The 13,167-nt window shown below is 46.2% G+C and overlaps 1 protein-coding gene across 11 annotated transcripts in view; it reads right to left on the reverse strand.

The window, feature by feature from the left end:
- The window catches only part of LOC105476408 (family with sequence similarity 222 member B), a 108,568-nt gene that overhangs the window by 45,979 nt on the left and 49,422 nt on the right, over positions 1-13,167 (reverse strand). The gene's annotated exons all lie outside the window — the stretch shown is intronic.

Genomic DNA, 13,167 nt, shown 5'->3' on the forward strand with positions numbered 1-13,167 from the left:
GACTCTGTCTCAAAAAAAAAAAAAAAAAAAAAAAACATACTAGCTGGGCATGGTGGCTCATGCCTGTAATCCCAGCACTTCGGGAGGCTGAGGTGGGCAGATCACTTGAGATCAGGAGTTTCAGACCAGCCTGGCCAACTTGGTGAAACCCCATCTCTACTAAAAATACAAAAATTAGCCAGGTATGGTGGCATGCACCTGTAGTCCCAGCTACTCAGGAGGCTGAGGCAGGAGAATCACTTGAACCAGGGAGGCAGAGGTTGCAGTGAGTCAAGATCACACCACCGCACTCCAGTCTGGGCAATAGAGTGAGACTCCGTTTCAAAAAAAAAAAAAAAAAAAAAACCCTAAAATTCCTATACAGCTAAAGAAATGTGTCCTCAGTGTCCTGTTGATTTTCTTTTCGAGACGGAGTCTCGCTCTGTCACTTAGCCCGGAGTGGAGTGACGGGATCTCAGATCACGGCAACCTCTGCCTCCCAGGTTCAAGCGATTCTCCCACCTCAGCCTGCCGAGTAGAAGGGACTACAGGCACATGCCACCATGCCCGGTTAACTTTTGTATTTTTAGTATAGACAGGGGTTCACCATGTTGGGCAGACTGGTCTCGAACTCCTGACCTCAAGTGATCCTCCCGCTTCGGCCTCCCATAGTGCTGAGATTACAGGTGTGAGCCACCGCACCCAGACTTCTTTTGTTTTTGAGACAGCGTCTCACTCTGTTCCCAGGTTGGAGCACAGTGATGCAATCACTGCAGCCATGACTTCCTGGGCTCAGCTGATTCTCCCACCACAGCCTCCTGGGCATCTGGGACTACAGACATGTGCCACCGCACCCAGCTAATTTTATAAAATATTTTTTGTAGAGAAGGAGTTTCACCATGTTGCCCAGGCTGGTCTCAAACTCCTAGGTTTAAGCAATCCACCTTGTCCCCCTAAAATGCTGGGATTGCAGGCACTGGATTACAGCCAATGTCCTACTGATTTTTAAAGTGCCCAAACCAAGTTTTCTTTTGCACTTAGAAGAGAATTTATTTATTTATTTATTTATTTATTTATTTATTTTTTGAGACGGGGTCTCGCTCTGTCACCCAGGCTGGAGTGCAGTGGCCAGATCTCAGCTCACTGCAAGCTCCGCCTCCCAGGTTCACGCCATTCTCCTGCCTCAGCCTCCCGAGTAGCTGGGACTACAGGCGCCCGCCACCTCACCCGGCTAGTTTTTTGTATTTTTTAGTAGAGACGGGGTTTCACCGGGTTAGCCAGGATGGTCTCGATCTCCTGACCTTATGATCCACCCGTCTCGGCCTCCCAAAGTGCTGGGATTACAGGCTTGAGCCACCGCGCCCGGCCAGAAGATAATTTAAAATGCAATCAGAAAACCAGACTGTACTTTGCCAATTACTATAATTTTAAAATAAGGATATATTGCTATGAATGACATTTAGTTTTATCTCAGTCTATTCTCCTATGATAAGCAACAGTGAACTCAAGGGTATGATTTCAGAATGTAAAAAGCCATTAGACTGCTCCTAATAGATTCTTTAAAATATGATCCTACAAGGCTCTTCAAAGTAAGGACAGTATGTTTTAATTGTGAGATGGATTTTTTCAATGCTTTGACCTCTTGACTAAAAGAGGCCTGGAAAAAGAAATAACTGCAGTGGAGTGAGGGTGTGAAATGTGTCATACCAGTTATTAAAATCCATCAAGTTCATACTTCAGTCTTGGTTTAACTGCAGCCAAAAACTGACTTGCAAGTAATTATCATCACTATCTATAATAAAAGTTAATTGGACATAATTGAACTAACACCCTAATCGGAGGGAAGCTGTAACTGGCAAAGAGCCCACTCCTTCTGCTCCTTCAATCTGCAAATGAAACTGCTAATGATAATTTGTGGACAAACATGAAATTGCTCTCAGGGTTTCCCCACTGCAAATCAGTCAGCAATTCCAGTTAATACCCAGCATGTTGGGCCAGGAGAAATATCATTACCAGGTGCTTCCTTTGATAAAGACGAATTTTAACAATAACCAAGCCATTAAGGCTGAGAGTTACTGAGAATTGTTAAATTTCCCCTGGACGCCCTAAAGTAAAGCATTATGGTCTGATCTCCACATCATGCTACTATGCACTAAATGCATCATGTGCCACCAGTGTGTAGTACTAAGAAGACAGTATGTAAAGACAGAAGCTACTGTTATACTGACAATTTATCTTCTTTTAACAGAATCCTGGAAAAATCTTATTTCTAAACAGACAAATGGCATTGTTGATCTGCTTCAACAGCAAAGATTAAATCATTTCTGGTTTTTTGTTTGTTTGTTTTTTGAGACTCTGTCACCCAGGCTGGAGTGCAGTGGTGCGAACTCCTGAGGTCGGGAGTTCGAAACCAGCCTGACTAACATGGTGAAACCCCGTCTCTACTAAAAATACAAAAATTAGCCATGTGTGGTGGCTGGTGCCTGTAGTCCCAGCTACACGGGAGGCTGAGGCAGAATTGCTTGACCATAGGAGGCGGAGGTTGCAGTGAGCCAAGATCATGCCACTGCACTCCAGCCTGGGCAACAGAGCAAGACTCCGTCTCAAAAAAAAAAAACAAAGAAAATCCAGACAATGAAACAAATACTTCAAGGGACAGTGAGAAAGAAGGGAGAACAGCAGCACAGGTCATTGAAGACTGGGTAAGAATTTACCAGATTGAGAAGAAGGGTAGTCAACAACTATAATGAAAGGCATGCAGCTGTAAAACTAAACCACTTGTTTGCGGAGGCACAAATGGTCTGGTATGGAAAGCAGGGTGTTGGGTGTATGTGCTAAACCTGGAGATAAGCCTGATATGCAAATTATATTAATACTTCATGCTAGAAAGACAGAACAGCAGATTAAGAATACAGTGGTCAGAGTCACAGCTCAATGTTCTTACCCTTAGATTGGCATGAAAGTGGATCCAGGCCGGGCGCGGTGGCTCAAGCCTGTAATCCCAGTACTTTGGGAGGCCGAGGCGGGTGGATCACGAGGTCAGGAGATCGAGACTATCCTGGCTAACACGGTGAAACCCCGTCTCTACTAAAAATACAAAAAACTAGCTGGGCGTGGTGGCGGGCGCCTGTAGTCCCAGCTACTTGGGAGGCTGAGGCGGGAGAATGGCGTGAACCCAGGAGGCGGAGCTTGCAGTGAGCCAAGATCACGCCACTGCACTCCAGCCTGGGAGACACAGCGAGACTCCATCTCAAAAAAAAAAAAAAAAAAAAAAAAAAAAAAAAGGGCCGGGCGCGGTGGCTCAAGCCTGTAATCCCAGCACTTTGGGAGGCCAAGACGGGCGGATCACGAGGTCAGGAGATCGAGACCATCCTGGCTAACACAATGAAACCCCGTCTCTACTAAAAAATACAAAAAACTAGCTGGGCGAAGTGGCGGGCGCCTGTAGTCCTAGCTACTCGGGAGGCTGAGGCAGGAAAATGGCGTGAACCCGGGAGGCGGAGCTTGCAGTGAGCTGAGATCCGGCCACTGCACTCCAGCCTGGGCAAGAGAGCCAGACTCCGCCTCAAAAAAAAAAAAAAAAAAAAAAAAGAAAGTGGATCCAACACCTAGGCCAGGCACGGTGGTTCATGCCTGTAATCCCAGCACTTTGGGAGGCTGAGGCGGGTGGATCACCTAAGGTCAGGAGTTTCAGATCATCCTGACCAATATGGTGAAACCCCATTTCTATTAAAAATACAAAAATTGGCTGGGTACGGTGGCTCACGCCTGTAATCCCAGCACTTTGGGAGGCTGAGGCAGGCGGATCATGAGGTCAGGAGATCGAGACCGTCCTGGCTTTGGTGAAACCCTGTCTCTACTAAAAATACAAAAAAAAAAAAACAACAGCCGGGCAGCTGTAGTCCCAGCTACCCGGGAGGCTGAGGCAGGAGAATGGCGTAAACCCGGGAGGCGGAGCTTGCAGTGAGCTGAGATCCGGCCACTGCACTCCAGCCTGGGCGACAGAGCGAGATTCCGTCTCAAAAAAAATAAAATAAGTTAATAAATTAAAGTTTTTGAAGGAAGGCAATTTTAAACGAACATGAAGAACAATTTGAACTTGTTCAACAGCAATAGAAAAATAATGAAGCAAAAGCAATTACCATTCATCGAGAATTATGCAAAAGGGTTTATTTTCTTTTCTTTTTTTTATTTTTATTTTTTTTTTTTTGAGACGGAGTCTCGCTCTGTCGCACAGGCTGGAGTGCAGTGGCCGGATTTCAGCTCACTGCAAGCTCCGCTTCCCGGGTTTATGCCATTCTCCTGCCTCAGCCTCCCAAGTAGCTGGGACTACAGGCGCCCACCACTTCGCCCGGCTAGTTTTTTTTTGTATTTTTTTAGTAGAGACGGGGTTTCACCAGGTTAGCCAGGATGGTCTCCATCTCCTGACCTCGTGATCCGCCCGTCTCGGCCTCCCAAAGTGCTGGGATTACAGGCTTGAGCCACAGGGCCCGGCTATTTTCTTTCAGTAGCTAAGAATGTGGACTAGATGACCACTAGAATCAACTTTTAGAATCTATGATTCCAAATCATTTTAAAAAGGTGGTTTTTGTAAGGTGATTAACAATATCTTACATTTGCAGGGAGTTTTACAATTTTCTAAGTGCTTTTTCACATGATTCTCTCTCTCTCCATCTTCTCAAGATGCCCTTTGAGATAGTTTGGGTATGTGTGATTAGTCCCATTTTCACAGATAAAGAAACTAGGAACTGGCCAGCCATCACAGCGCATGTTTGTAATCCCAGAAATTTAGGAGGCTGAGGCGGGAAGACTGCTTAAGGCCAAGAGCTCAAGACCAGCCTGGACAACATAGGGAGACCCCATTTCTACAAAAAAAAAAAAAACAAAACGCCAGGTGTGGTAGTGTGCCCCTCTGGTCCTAGCTCCACGGGAGGCTGAAATGGGAGGCTCACTTGAGCCCCAGAGGTTGAGGCTGCAAGGAGCCATGATCGTGTCATTGCACTCCAGCCTGGGTGACAAAGAGACCCTATCCCCCAGCCATACAAAAAAAGTGATAAATGCTATGAAAAAAAAAAATAGGTCAGGCGCAGTGGCTCACACCAGTAATCCCAACACTCTGGGAGGCTAAGGTGAGCAGACTGCAGGAGTCCAGGAGTTTGAGACCAGCCTGGCAATACAGCAAACCTCGTCTCTACTAAAAATACAAAAAATTAGCCAGGTGAGATGGCGTATGCCTACAATCTCACCTACTTGGAAGGCTAAGGTGAGAGAATCACCTGAGCCCAGGAGGTTGAGGCTGCAGTGAGCCAAGATCATGCCACTGCACTCCAGCCCGGGCAACCAGAGTAAGACCCTGTTTCAAAAATAATAATAATAATAATAAAATAAATTAAATAAATGAAGCAGTGTAAGGAAATAGACAGTATTGGGTAGGGTAGTAATTTTAAACAATACAGTCAGAGCAATCCTCACTAAGAAACGACAGTTTCTCCATGGTTTACCTGTTAGTTTCAGTGCAAGACAGCAGCACAACTTTTAATTACGTAACTTTCTTAAAAACACTTAACTGCCGGGCGCGGTGGCTCACGCCTGTAATCCCAGCACTTTGGGAGGCCGAGGCGGGCGGATCACAAGGTCAGGAGATCGAGACCACGGTGAAACCCCGTTTCTACTAAAAATACAAAAAATTAGCCGGGCGCGGTGGCGGGCACCTATAGTCCCAGCTACTCAGGAGGCTGAGGCAGGAGAATGGCGTGAACCCGGGAGGCGGAGCTTGCAGTGAGCCGAGATTGCGCCACTGCACTCCAGCCTGTCTGGGCGACAGAGCGAGACTCTGTCTCAAAACAAACAAACAAACAAACAAACAAACACTTAACCATAACTAATACAGTTTTTGTTTTCTCATGTGAAGTTTAATACTTAGGCACTTACACCTTTAATAAAAGGCAATTTATCAACTTGTTTTCAAGAGTGGAATCGTGGTTTTTTTTTTTTTTTTTTGAGATGGAGTCTCACTCTGTTGCCAGGCTGGAGTACAGTGGCATGATCTCGGCTCACTGCAACCTCTGCCTCCCAGGTTCAAGTGATTCTCCTGCCTCAGCCTCCCAAGTAGCTGGGACTACAGGCGCATACCACCATGCCCAGTTAATTTTTGTATTTTTAGTAGAGACGGGGTTTCATCATGTTAACCAGGATGGTGTCGACCTCTTGAACTCATGATCCACCCATCTCAGCCTCCCAAAGTGCTGGGATTACAGGCGTGAGCCACTGCGCCTGGCCTCGTTTTTGTAATACAGAAAACCTTTCTTTTTTTAAGAGACAGGGCTCGCTCTGTCACCCAGGCTTCAGTGCAGTTGCACCATTATAGCTCACTGCAGCCTCAAACTCCTAGGCTCAAGTGATCCTCCTGCAGCAACCTCCCGAGTAAGCTGAGACTACAGGTGATTGCCACCACACTTGGGTAACTATTTTATTTTTTGTAGAAACAAGTTCTCGGTTGTTGCCCAGGCTGGTCTTGAACTTCTAGGCTCAGGAGGTCCTCCTGCCTTGGCCTCCCAAAGTTCTGGGATTACAGGTGTGAGTTACCACAACTGGCAAGAAAGGCTCTTTAAACAATAATAAAACAAAGTAATGCAAACTTGCACACATACCAAAGACTGCTGTTATATGCAACTATGACTTTGATAAAGACTGGCATTTCTCTGGTTGAGCAATGATACTTTTTCTTTTTTTTTGAGATGGAGTTTCGCTGTTGTTGCGCAGGCTGGAGTGCCATGGCGCGATCTCAGCTCAGAGCAACCTCGCCTCCCGGGTTCAAGCGATTCTCCTGCCTCAGCCTCCCAAGTAGCTGGGATTACAGGCATGAGCCACCACGCCTGGCTAATTTTGTATTTTTTGTAGTCAGGGTTTCTCCATGTTGGTCAGGCTGGTCTCAAACTCCCTACCTCAAGTGATCCACGCACCTTGGCCTCCCAAACTGCTGGGATGACAGGCATGAGCCACCGCGCCCAGCCTATGATACTTTCTTAAGTATCATATCTGAAAGATGAGCAGATGTGAACAGATGTGAGGTGGAGGGAGTTGGTATAAACAATTTTAGAGAGTTATTAAAATTGATGTGCAGGCTGAAGTGGCATAAGCTTTTTACTTCTAGACGCACTAAGGAACACTTTCTCCCAGAATATACTATCACTGATAAGAATGACACATTTCAGTTGGGACACTGGTTCAGGTTGGAGAGGAGGTAAAAATAAAAATATATCTGGCTGAAAAAGCTGCCTTTTCCAACTTAATTTTGCCAGGGACTATGGAAATAGTCAAAGGACTTTTCTTAAAAGGAAAGGTTCTTTTTGTCTCTCTGGAGAAAAGTTCTAAAACAGTACCTCTCTCCAATTGTACCATACTTCACTAAATATAGCCCAAATATTAAAATATTTTGTAAAGCACTTTAGTGAATGCACAGTGATACCTGGCAACACAAGTTAAAACTAAGATGTGGATTCTTCATTAATCTACTGGTTCCGGCCGGGCGCGGTGGCTCAAGCCTGTAATCCCAGCACTTTGGGAGGCCGAGACGGGCGGATCACGAGGTCAGGAGATCGAGACCATCCTCGCTGACACGGTGAAACCCCGTCTCTACTTGAAAAAAAATACAGGCCGGGCGCGGTGGCTCAAGCCTGTAATCCCAGCACTTTGGGAGGCCGAGGCGGGTGGATCACGAAGTCAGGAGATCGAGACCATCCTGGCTAACATGGTGAAACCCCGTCTCTACTAAAAAATACAAAAAACTAGCCGGGCGTGGTGGCGGGCGCCTGTAGTCCCAGCTACTCGGAGGCTGAGGCAGGAGAATGGCGTAAACCCGGGAGGCGGAGCTTGCAGTGAGCCGAGATCGCGCCACTGCACTCCAGCCTGGGTGACACAGCGAGACTCCGTCTCAAAAAAAAAAAAAAAAAAAAAATACAAAAAACTAGCCGGGCGAGGTGGCGGCGCCTGTAGTCCCAGCTACTCGGGAGGCTGAGGCAGGAGAATGGCGTGAACCCGGGAGGCGGAGCTTGCAGTGAGCTGAGATCCGGCCACTGCACTCCAGCCTGGGCGGCAGAGCGAGACTCCATCTCAAAAAAAAAAAAAAAAAATCTACTGGTTCCACTTTTTGTTGGGGAAAAAAAAAAAAGTTCTGGAAGAATAAGATAAGCAAAAACCAAACCAGTACCTTTACAGCTACAAAATTAATGTCTTCATAATAGTAAAACCATTCCCAGCTGAATAGCTGGGTAATGCAGAGGGTCCATTCAGGAACCTAGTAAATGGGACTTTTCCATCCTAATTTAGGATGAGCTGTCTTCAGCTTCTCACAGTCTTGACACATCTCTCCTTTTAAAGTAGATTAAGTCCTATCCTTTACATAGTAAAAATGAAGATAAATAGAATGCCAACGGTAGAAGTGCTTAGCTTTTGGAAGGAAGTAAATCTTAAGTTATGACTAATAATGCTTATGCTTCTCCTTTGAAGCAACATGAATGTTTTCTAAATCATCTCAATTCTGCAAGTGGCATAAAATCTGATTTTCATTCAGTTCAGCAACTGATCCTCAAAAACACTTTGCTGAATGCAAAAAAAGAAAAGAAAAGAAAAGGAAAAAGTAACTCTTCAGGTAATATCTTCCCAGCAAATAGCACTTAAAAGAAACCCCAGCTTTTTTTTTTTTTTTTTTTTTTTTTTTTTTTTTTTTGAGATGCCGTCTTACTCTGTGGACCAGGTGCAATGGTATGATCGGCAGTGGTGCAATCTCGGCTCACTACAACCAGTGTCTCCCAGGTTCAAGCAATTCTCCTGCTTCAGCCTCCTGAGTAGCTGGAATTACAAGTGTCTGCCACCACACCCCGCTAATTTTTGTATTTTTAGTAGAGATAAGGTTTCACCACGTTGGCCAGGCTGGTCTCAAATTCCTGACCTCAAGTGATCCACCTGCCTCAGCCACCCAAAGTGCTGGGATTATAGGCATGAGCCACTGCACCCAGCCAGAAGCCCCAGCTTTAAAGTGATGACAGCTTTCCAATTTGGGCGCAGCAGAATGGTTCCCGCAAAGGGTGGTAAGAAGAAAGGCTGTTCTGCCATCAACCAGGTGGTAACCCAAGAATACACTATTGAGATTCACAAGTGCATTCATGGAGTGAGCCTCTAAGAAGCAAGCCTCTCAGGCACTCAAAGATATCTGGAAATTTGCCATGAGGGAGAAGAGGACCCCAGATGCACACATTGATAGCAGGCTCAACAAAGCTGTCTGGCCCAAAGGAATAAGTAATGTCTCACACAGTGTATCCCTATGTGGTTGTCCAGAAAATGTAATGAAGATAAAGATTCACTAAAACAAGCTCTATACTTTGGTTACTTATATACCTGTTACCACTTTCAAAATCTACAGACACTCAGTGTGGATAAGAACCAACCACTGGTCATCAAATAAAATTATACAACTGCAAAAACAACAAAAAAGTGATGACAGTACTACTTTCATCACACACTGACTATTCTAAATGGATTTCATTTCAGGCAACAGCTCTGATTATTAGCACATATTGTCCAGTGTTATAAAAGTTTGCTTTGGTAAGAAAAGAGGTTTGTTTCTTTTCTTTTTCTTTTTTTTTTTTTTTTCAGAGGGAGTCCCACTCTGTCACACAGGCTGGAGGAGTACAATGGTGCAATCTCTGCTCACTGCAACCTCCACCTCCCAAGTTCAAGCAATTCTCCTGCCTTAGCCTCCTGAGTAACTGGGATTACAGGTGCATGCCACCAGGCCTGGCTAATTTTTGAATTTTAGTAGAGACGGGGTTTCACCAGGTTGGCCAGGCTGGTCTCGAATGCCTGACCTTCAAGTGATCTGCCCACCTTGGCCTCCCAAAGTGCTGAGATTACCGCACCCAGCTTCGTCTTTTTTTCTTTTTAGAGACACGGTCTTGCTCTCTCACCCTGGCTGGAGTGCATTGTCATGATAGCAGTTCACTGCAGCTTTGAATTCCTGGGCTGAAGGGATCCTTCCATCTCAGCCTCCCAAGTAGCTGGGAGTACAGGCACACATCACCACACACACCTAGTTTTTTTTTATACAGAGACAGGGTCTCACCATCTTGCCTGAGCTGGCCTCAAACTCCTGGGCTCAAGCAATCCTCCTGCCTCAGTCTCCCAAAGTGTTGGGATTACAGGCGTGAGCCACTGCGTCCGGCTGCAGTTTGTTTCTTTGGCTTAAGCTACCAACAGCTCACCCACATATGATGAATAATTTACATATATTACGGGGTCAGAAGACACCAATAGGCCAGGTGCGGTGGCTCATGCCTGTAATCCCAGCACTTTGGGAGGCCGAGGTGGGTGGATCACAAGGTCAGGAGATCGAGACCATCCTGGCTAACTCGGTGAAACCCCGTCTCTACTAAAAATACAAAAAATTAGCTGGGCATGGTGTGGCGGGTGCCTGTAGTCCCAGCTACTCGAGAGGCTGAGACAGGAGACTAGTGTGAACCCGGGAGGCGGAGCTTGCAGTGAGCCGAGATCGCACTACTGCACGCACTCCAGCCTGGGTGACAGAGTGAGACTCCGTCTCAAAAAAAAAAAAAAAAAAAAAAAAGACATTTCAGTATCAAAAGCTAGTTTATGCATGACTTACTTGAAAGATTTTAATTCTCCATAGCACCTCAGTGGGATTAGGTAACAAAGGTCAAGTCTCTTCAGGAACCAGGACGTCTATCTTTTTCTCCCCTTGGCAATCCGAGCTCCTTTGGCCTCAGACTGAATGATACCACCAGCTTTCCTGGTTCTTGAGCTTGCAGACAGCATGTTGTGGAACTTCTCAGCCTCCATAACTAAATAAGCCAAGTCCTAATCCCCTCTTACATATTTACCCTCCTGGTTCTGTTTCTCTGGAGAATGCTAATACAGATTTTTTATTTTTATTTTTTTTTCCAGACAGAGTCTCACTCTGTTGCCAGGCTAGAGTGCAGTGGTGCAATCTCAGCTCACTGCAACCTCCACCTCTTGGGTTCAAGCAATTCTCCTGTCTCAGCCTCCCGAGTAGCTGAGACTACAGGCACGCACCACCACGCCCAGCTAATTTTTGTATTTTTTAGTAGAGACGGGGTTTCACTATGTTGGCCAGGATGGTCTTTATCTCTTGACCTTGTGATCTGCCCGCCTTGGCCTCCCAAAGTGCTGGGATTACAGGCATGGGCCACCATGCCTGGCCTCTAATATAGATTTTATATTTAGTATTAAATAAAACAAACTGTCCCAAGGATACTACATTGAGCTGAATTTTTCTAGGTCCAGTACTGAGTTATATACTACTTTTGATGATTAAGAAACTAAGTGTAGGCTGGGCACGGTGACTCACGTCTATAAGCCCAGCACTCTGGGAGGCCGAGGTGGGCAGATCACAAGGTCAGGAGATCGAGACCATCCTGGCTAACATGGTAAAACCCCGTCTCTAATAAAAATACAAATACAAAATGAGCCGGGCGTGGTGGCAGGCGCCTGTAGCCCCAGCTGCTCGGGAGGCTGAGGTGGGAGAATGGGGTAAACCCAGTTGGCAGAGCTTGCAGTGAGCTGAGATCGCGCCACTGCACTCCAGTCTGGGTAACAGAATGAGATTCCATCTCAGAAAAAGAAAGAGAGAGAGAGAGAAAGAAAGAGAGAGAGAGAGAGAGAGAGAGAAAGAAAGAGAGAGAAAGAGAGAGAGAGAGAAAGAAAGGAAGGAAGGAAGGAAGGAAGGAAGGAAGGAAGGAAGGAAGGAAGGAAGGAAGGAAGGAAGGAAGGAAAGGAGGAAAGAGAGAAAGAGAGAAAGGAAGGAAGGAAGGAAGGAAGGAAGAAACTAAGTGTGGTCTGGGCATGATAACTCATGGTTCTAATCTCAGCACTTGGGAGGCCAAGGTGGGAAGATCGTTGGAGCCCAGGAGTTTGAGACCAATCTGGACAACATAGGGAGACCCCGTCTCTACAAAAAAATGAAAAAAGTAGCCAGGCATGATGAAGCGAACCTGTGGTCCCACCTACTCAAGAGGCTGAGATGGGCCAGGCATGGTGGCTCACGCCTGTAATCCCAGCACTTTGGGAGGCCATGGCAGGCAGATCACTTAAGATCAGAAGTTCGAGACCAGCCTGGCCAAGACAGTGAAACCCCATCTCTACTGAAAATACAAAAATTAGCCTGGTGTGATGGTACATGCCTATAATCCCAGCTATTCGGGAGGTTGAGGCACAAGAATCACTTGAACCCAAGAGGTGGAGGTTACAGTGAGCCGAGATCATGCCACTGAACTCCAGTCTGGGTGACAAAGCAAGACTCCCATTTCAAAAAAAAAAAAAAAAGAGGCTGAGATGTGCAGATTGCCTAACCCCAAGGGGTAGAGACTGCAGTGAGCTGTGATCACACTACTGGATGACACAGTGAGATCCTGTCTCAAAAAAAAAAAGGAAAAAAAGAGAAACAAAAAAGTGGGATCTCTGTCTCAAAACAAAATTAAGTGTAATAGAAGTTCTTGGCTATCTTGCCTACTGCTTAGTTGACTGACCAAAGAAAAAAACAAATTTCTCAGTAGTCTCTATGCCTAGAAAATCTCAGTTAAAAACCAGAGGAAGTTGGCCGGGCACGGTGGCTCAAGCCTGTAATCCCAGAACTTTGGGAGGCCGAGACGGGTGGATCACGAGGTCAGGAGATCGAGACCATCCTGGCTAACACGGTGAAACCCCGTCTCTACTAAAAAATACAAAAAACTAGCCGGGCGAGGTGGCGGGCGCCTGTAGTCCCAGCTACTCGGGAGGCTGAGGCAGGAGAATGGCGTGACCCTGGGAGGTGGAGTGAGCTGAGATCCGGCCACTGCGCTCCAGCCTGCGCGACAGAACCAGACTCCGTCTCAAAAAAAACCAAAAAAAAACAAAACCAGAGGAAGTTAACGCTATTGCTTAAAAATGTGTCCTTGAGGCAGGGCATGGTGGCTCACGCCTGTATTCCCAGCACTTTGGGAAGTGGAGGTGGGTGGATCACCTGAGGTCGGGAGTTTGAGACCAGCCTGACCAATATGTAGAAACCCCATCTCCACTAAAAATACAAAATTAGCTGGGCACATGGTGGCATGCAGTGGCACATGCCTATAATCCCAGCTACTTGGGAGGCTGAGGCAGAATTGCTTGAACCTGGGA

This window comes from Macaca nemestrina, chromosome 17, assembly GCF_043159975.1.
Source record: "Macaca nemestrina isolate mMacNem1 chromosome 17, mMacNem.hap1, whole genome shotgun sequence".
In the NCBI taxonomy this organism is placed as follows: domain Eukaryota; kingdom Metazoa; phylum Chordata; class Mammalia; order Primates; family Cercopithecidae; genus Macaca; species Macaca nemestrina.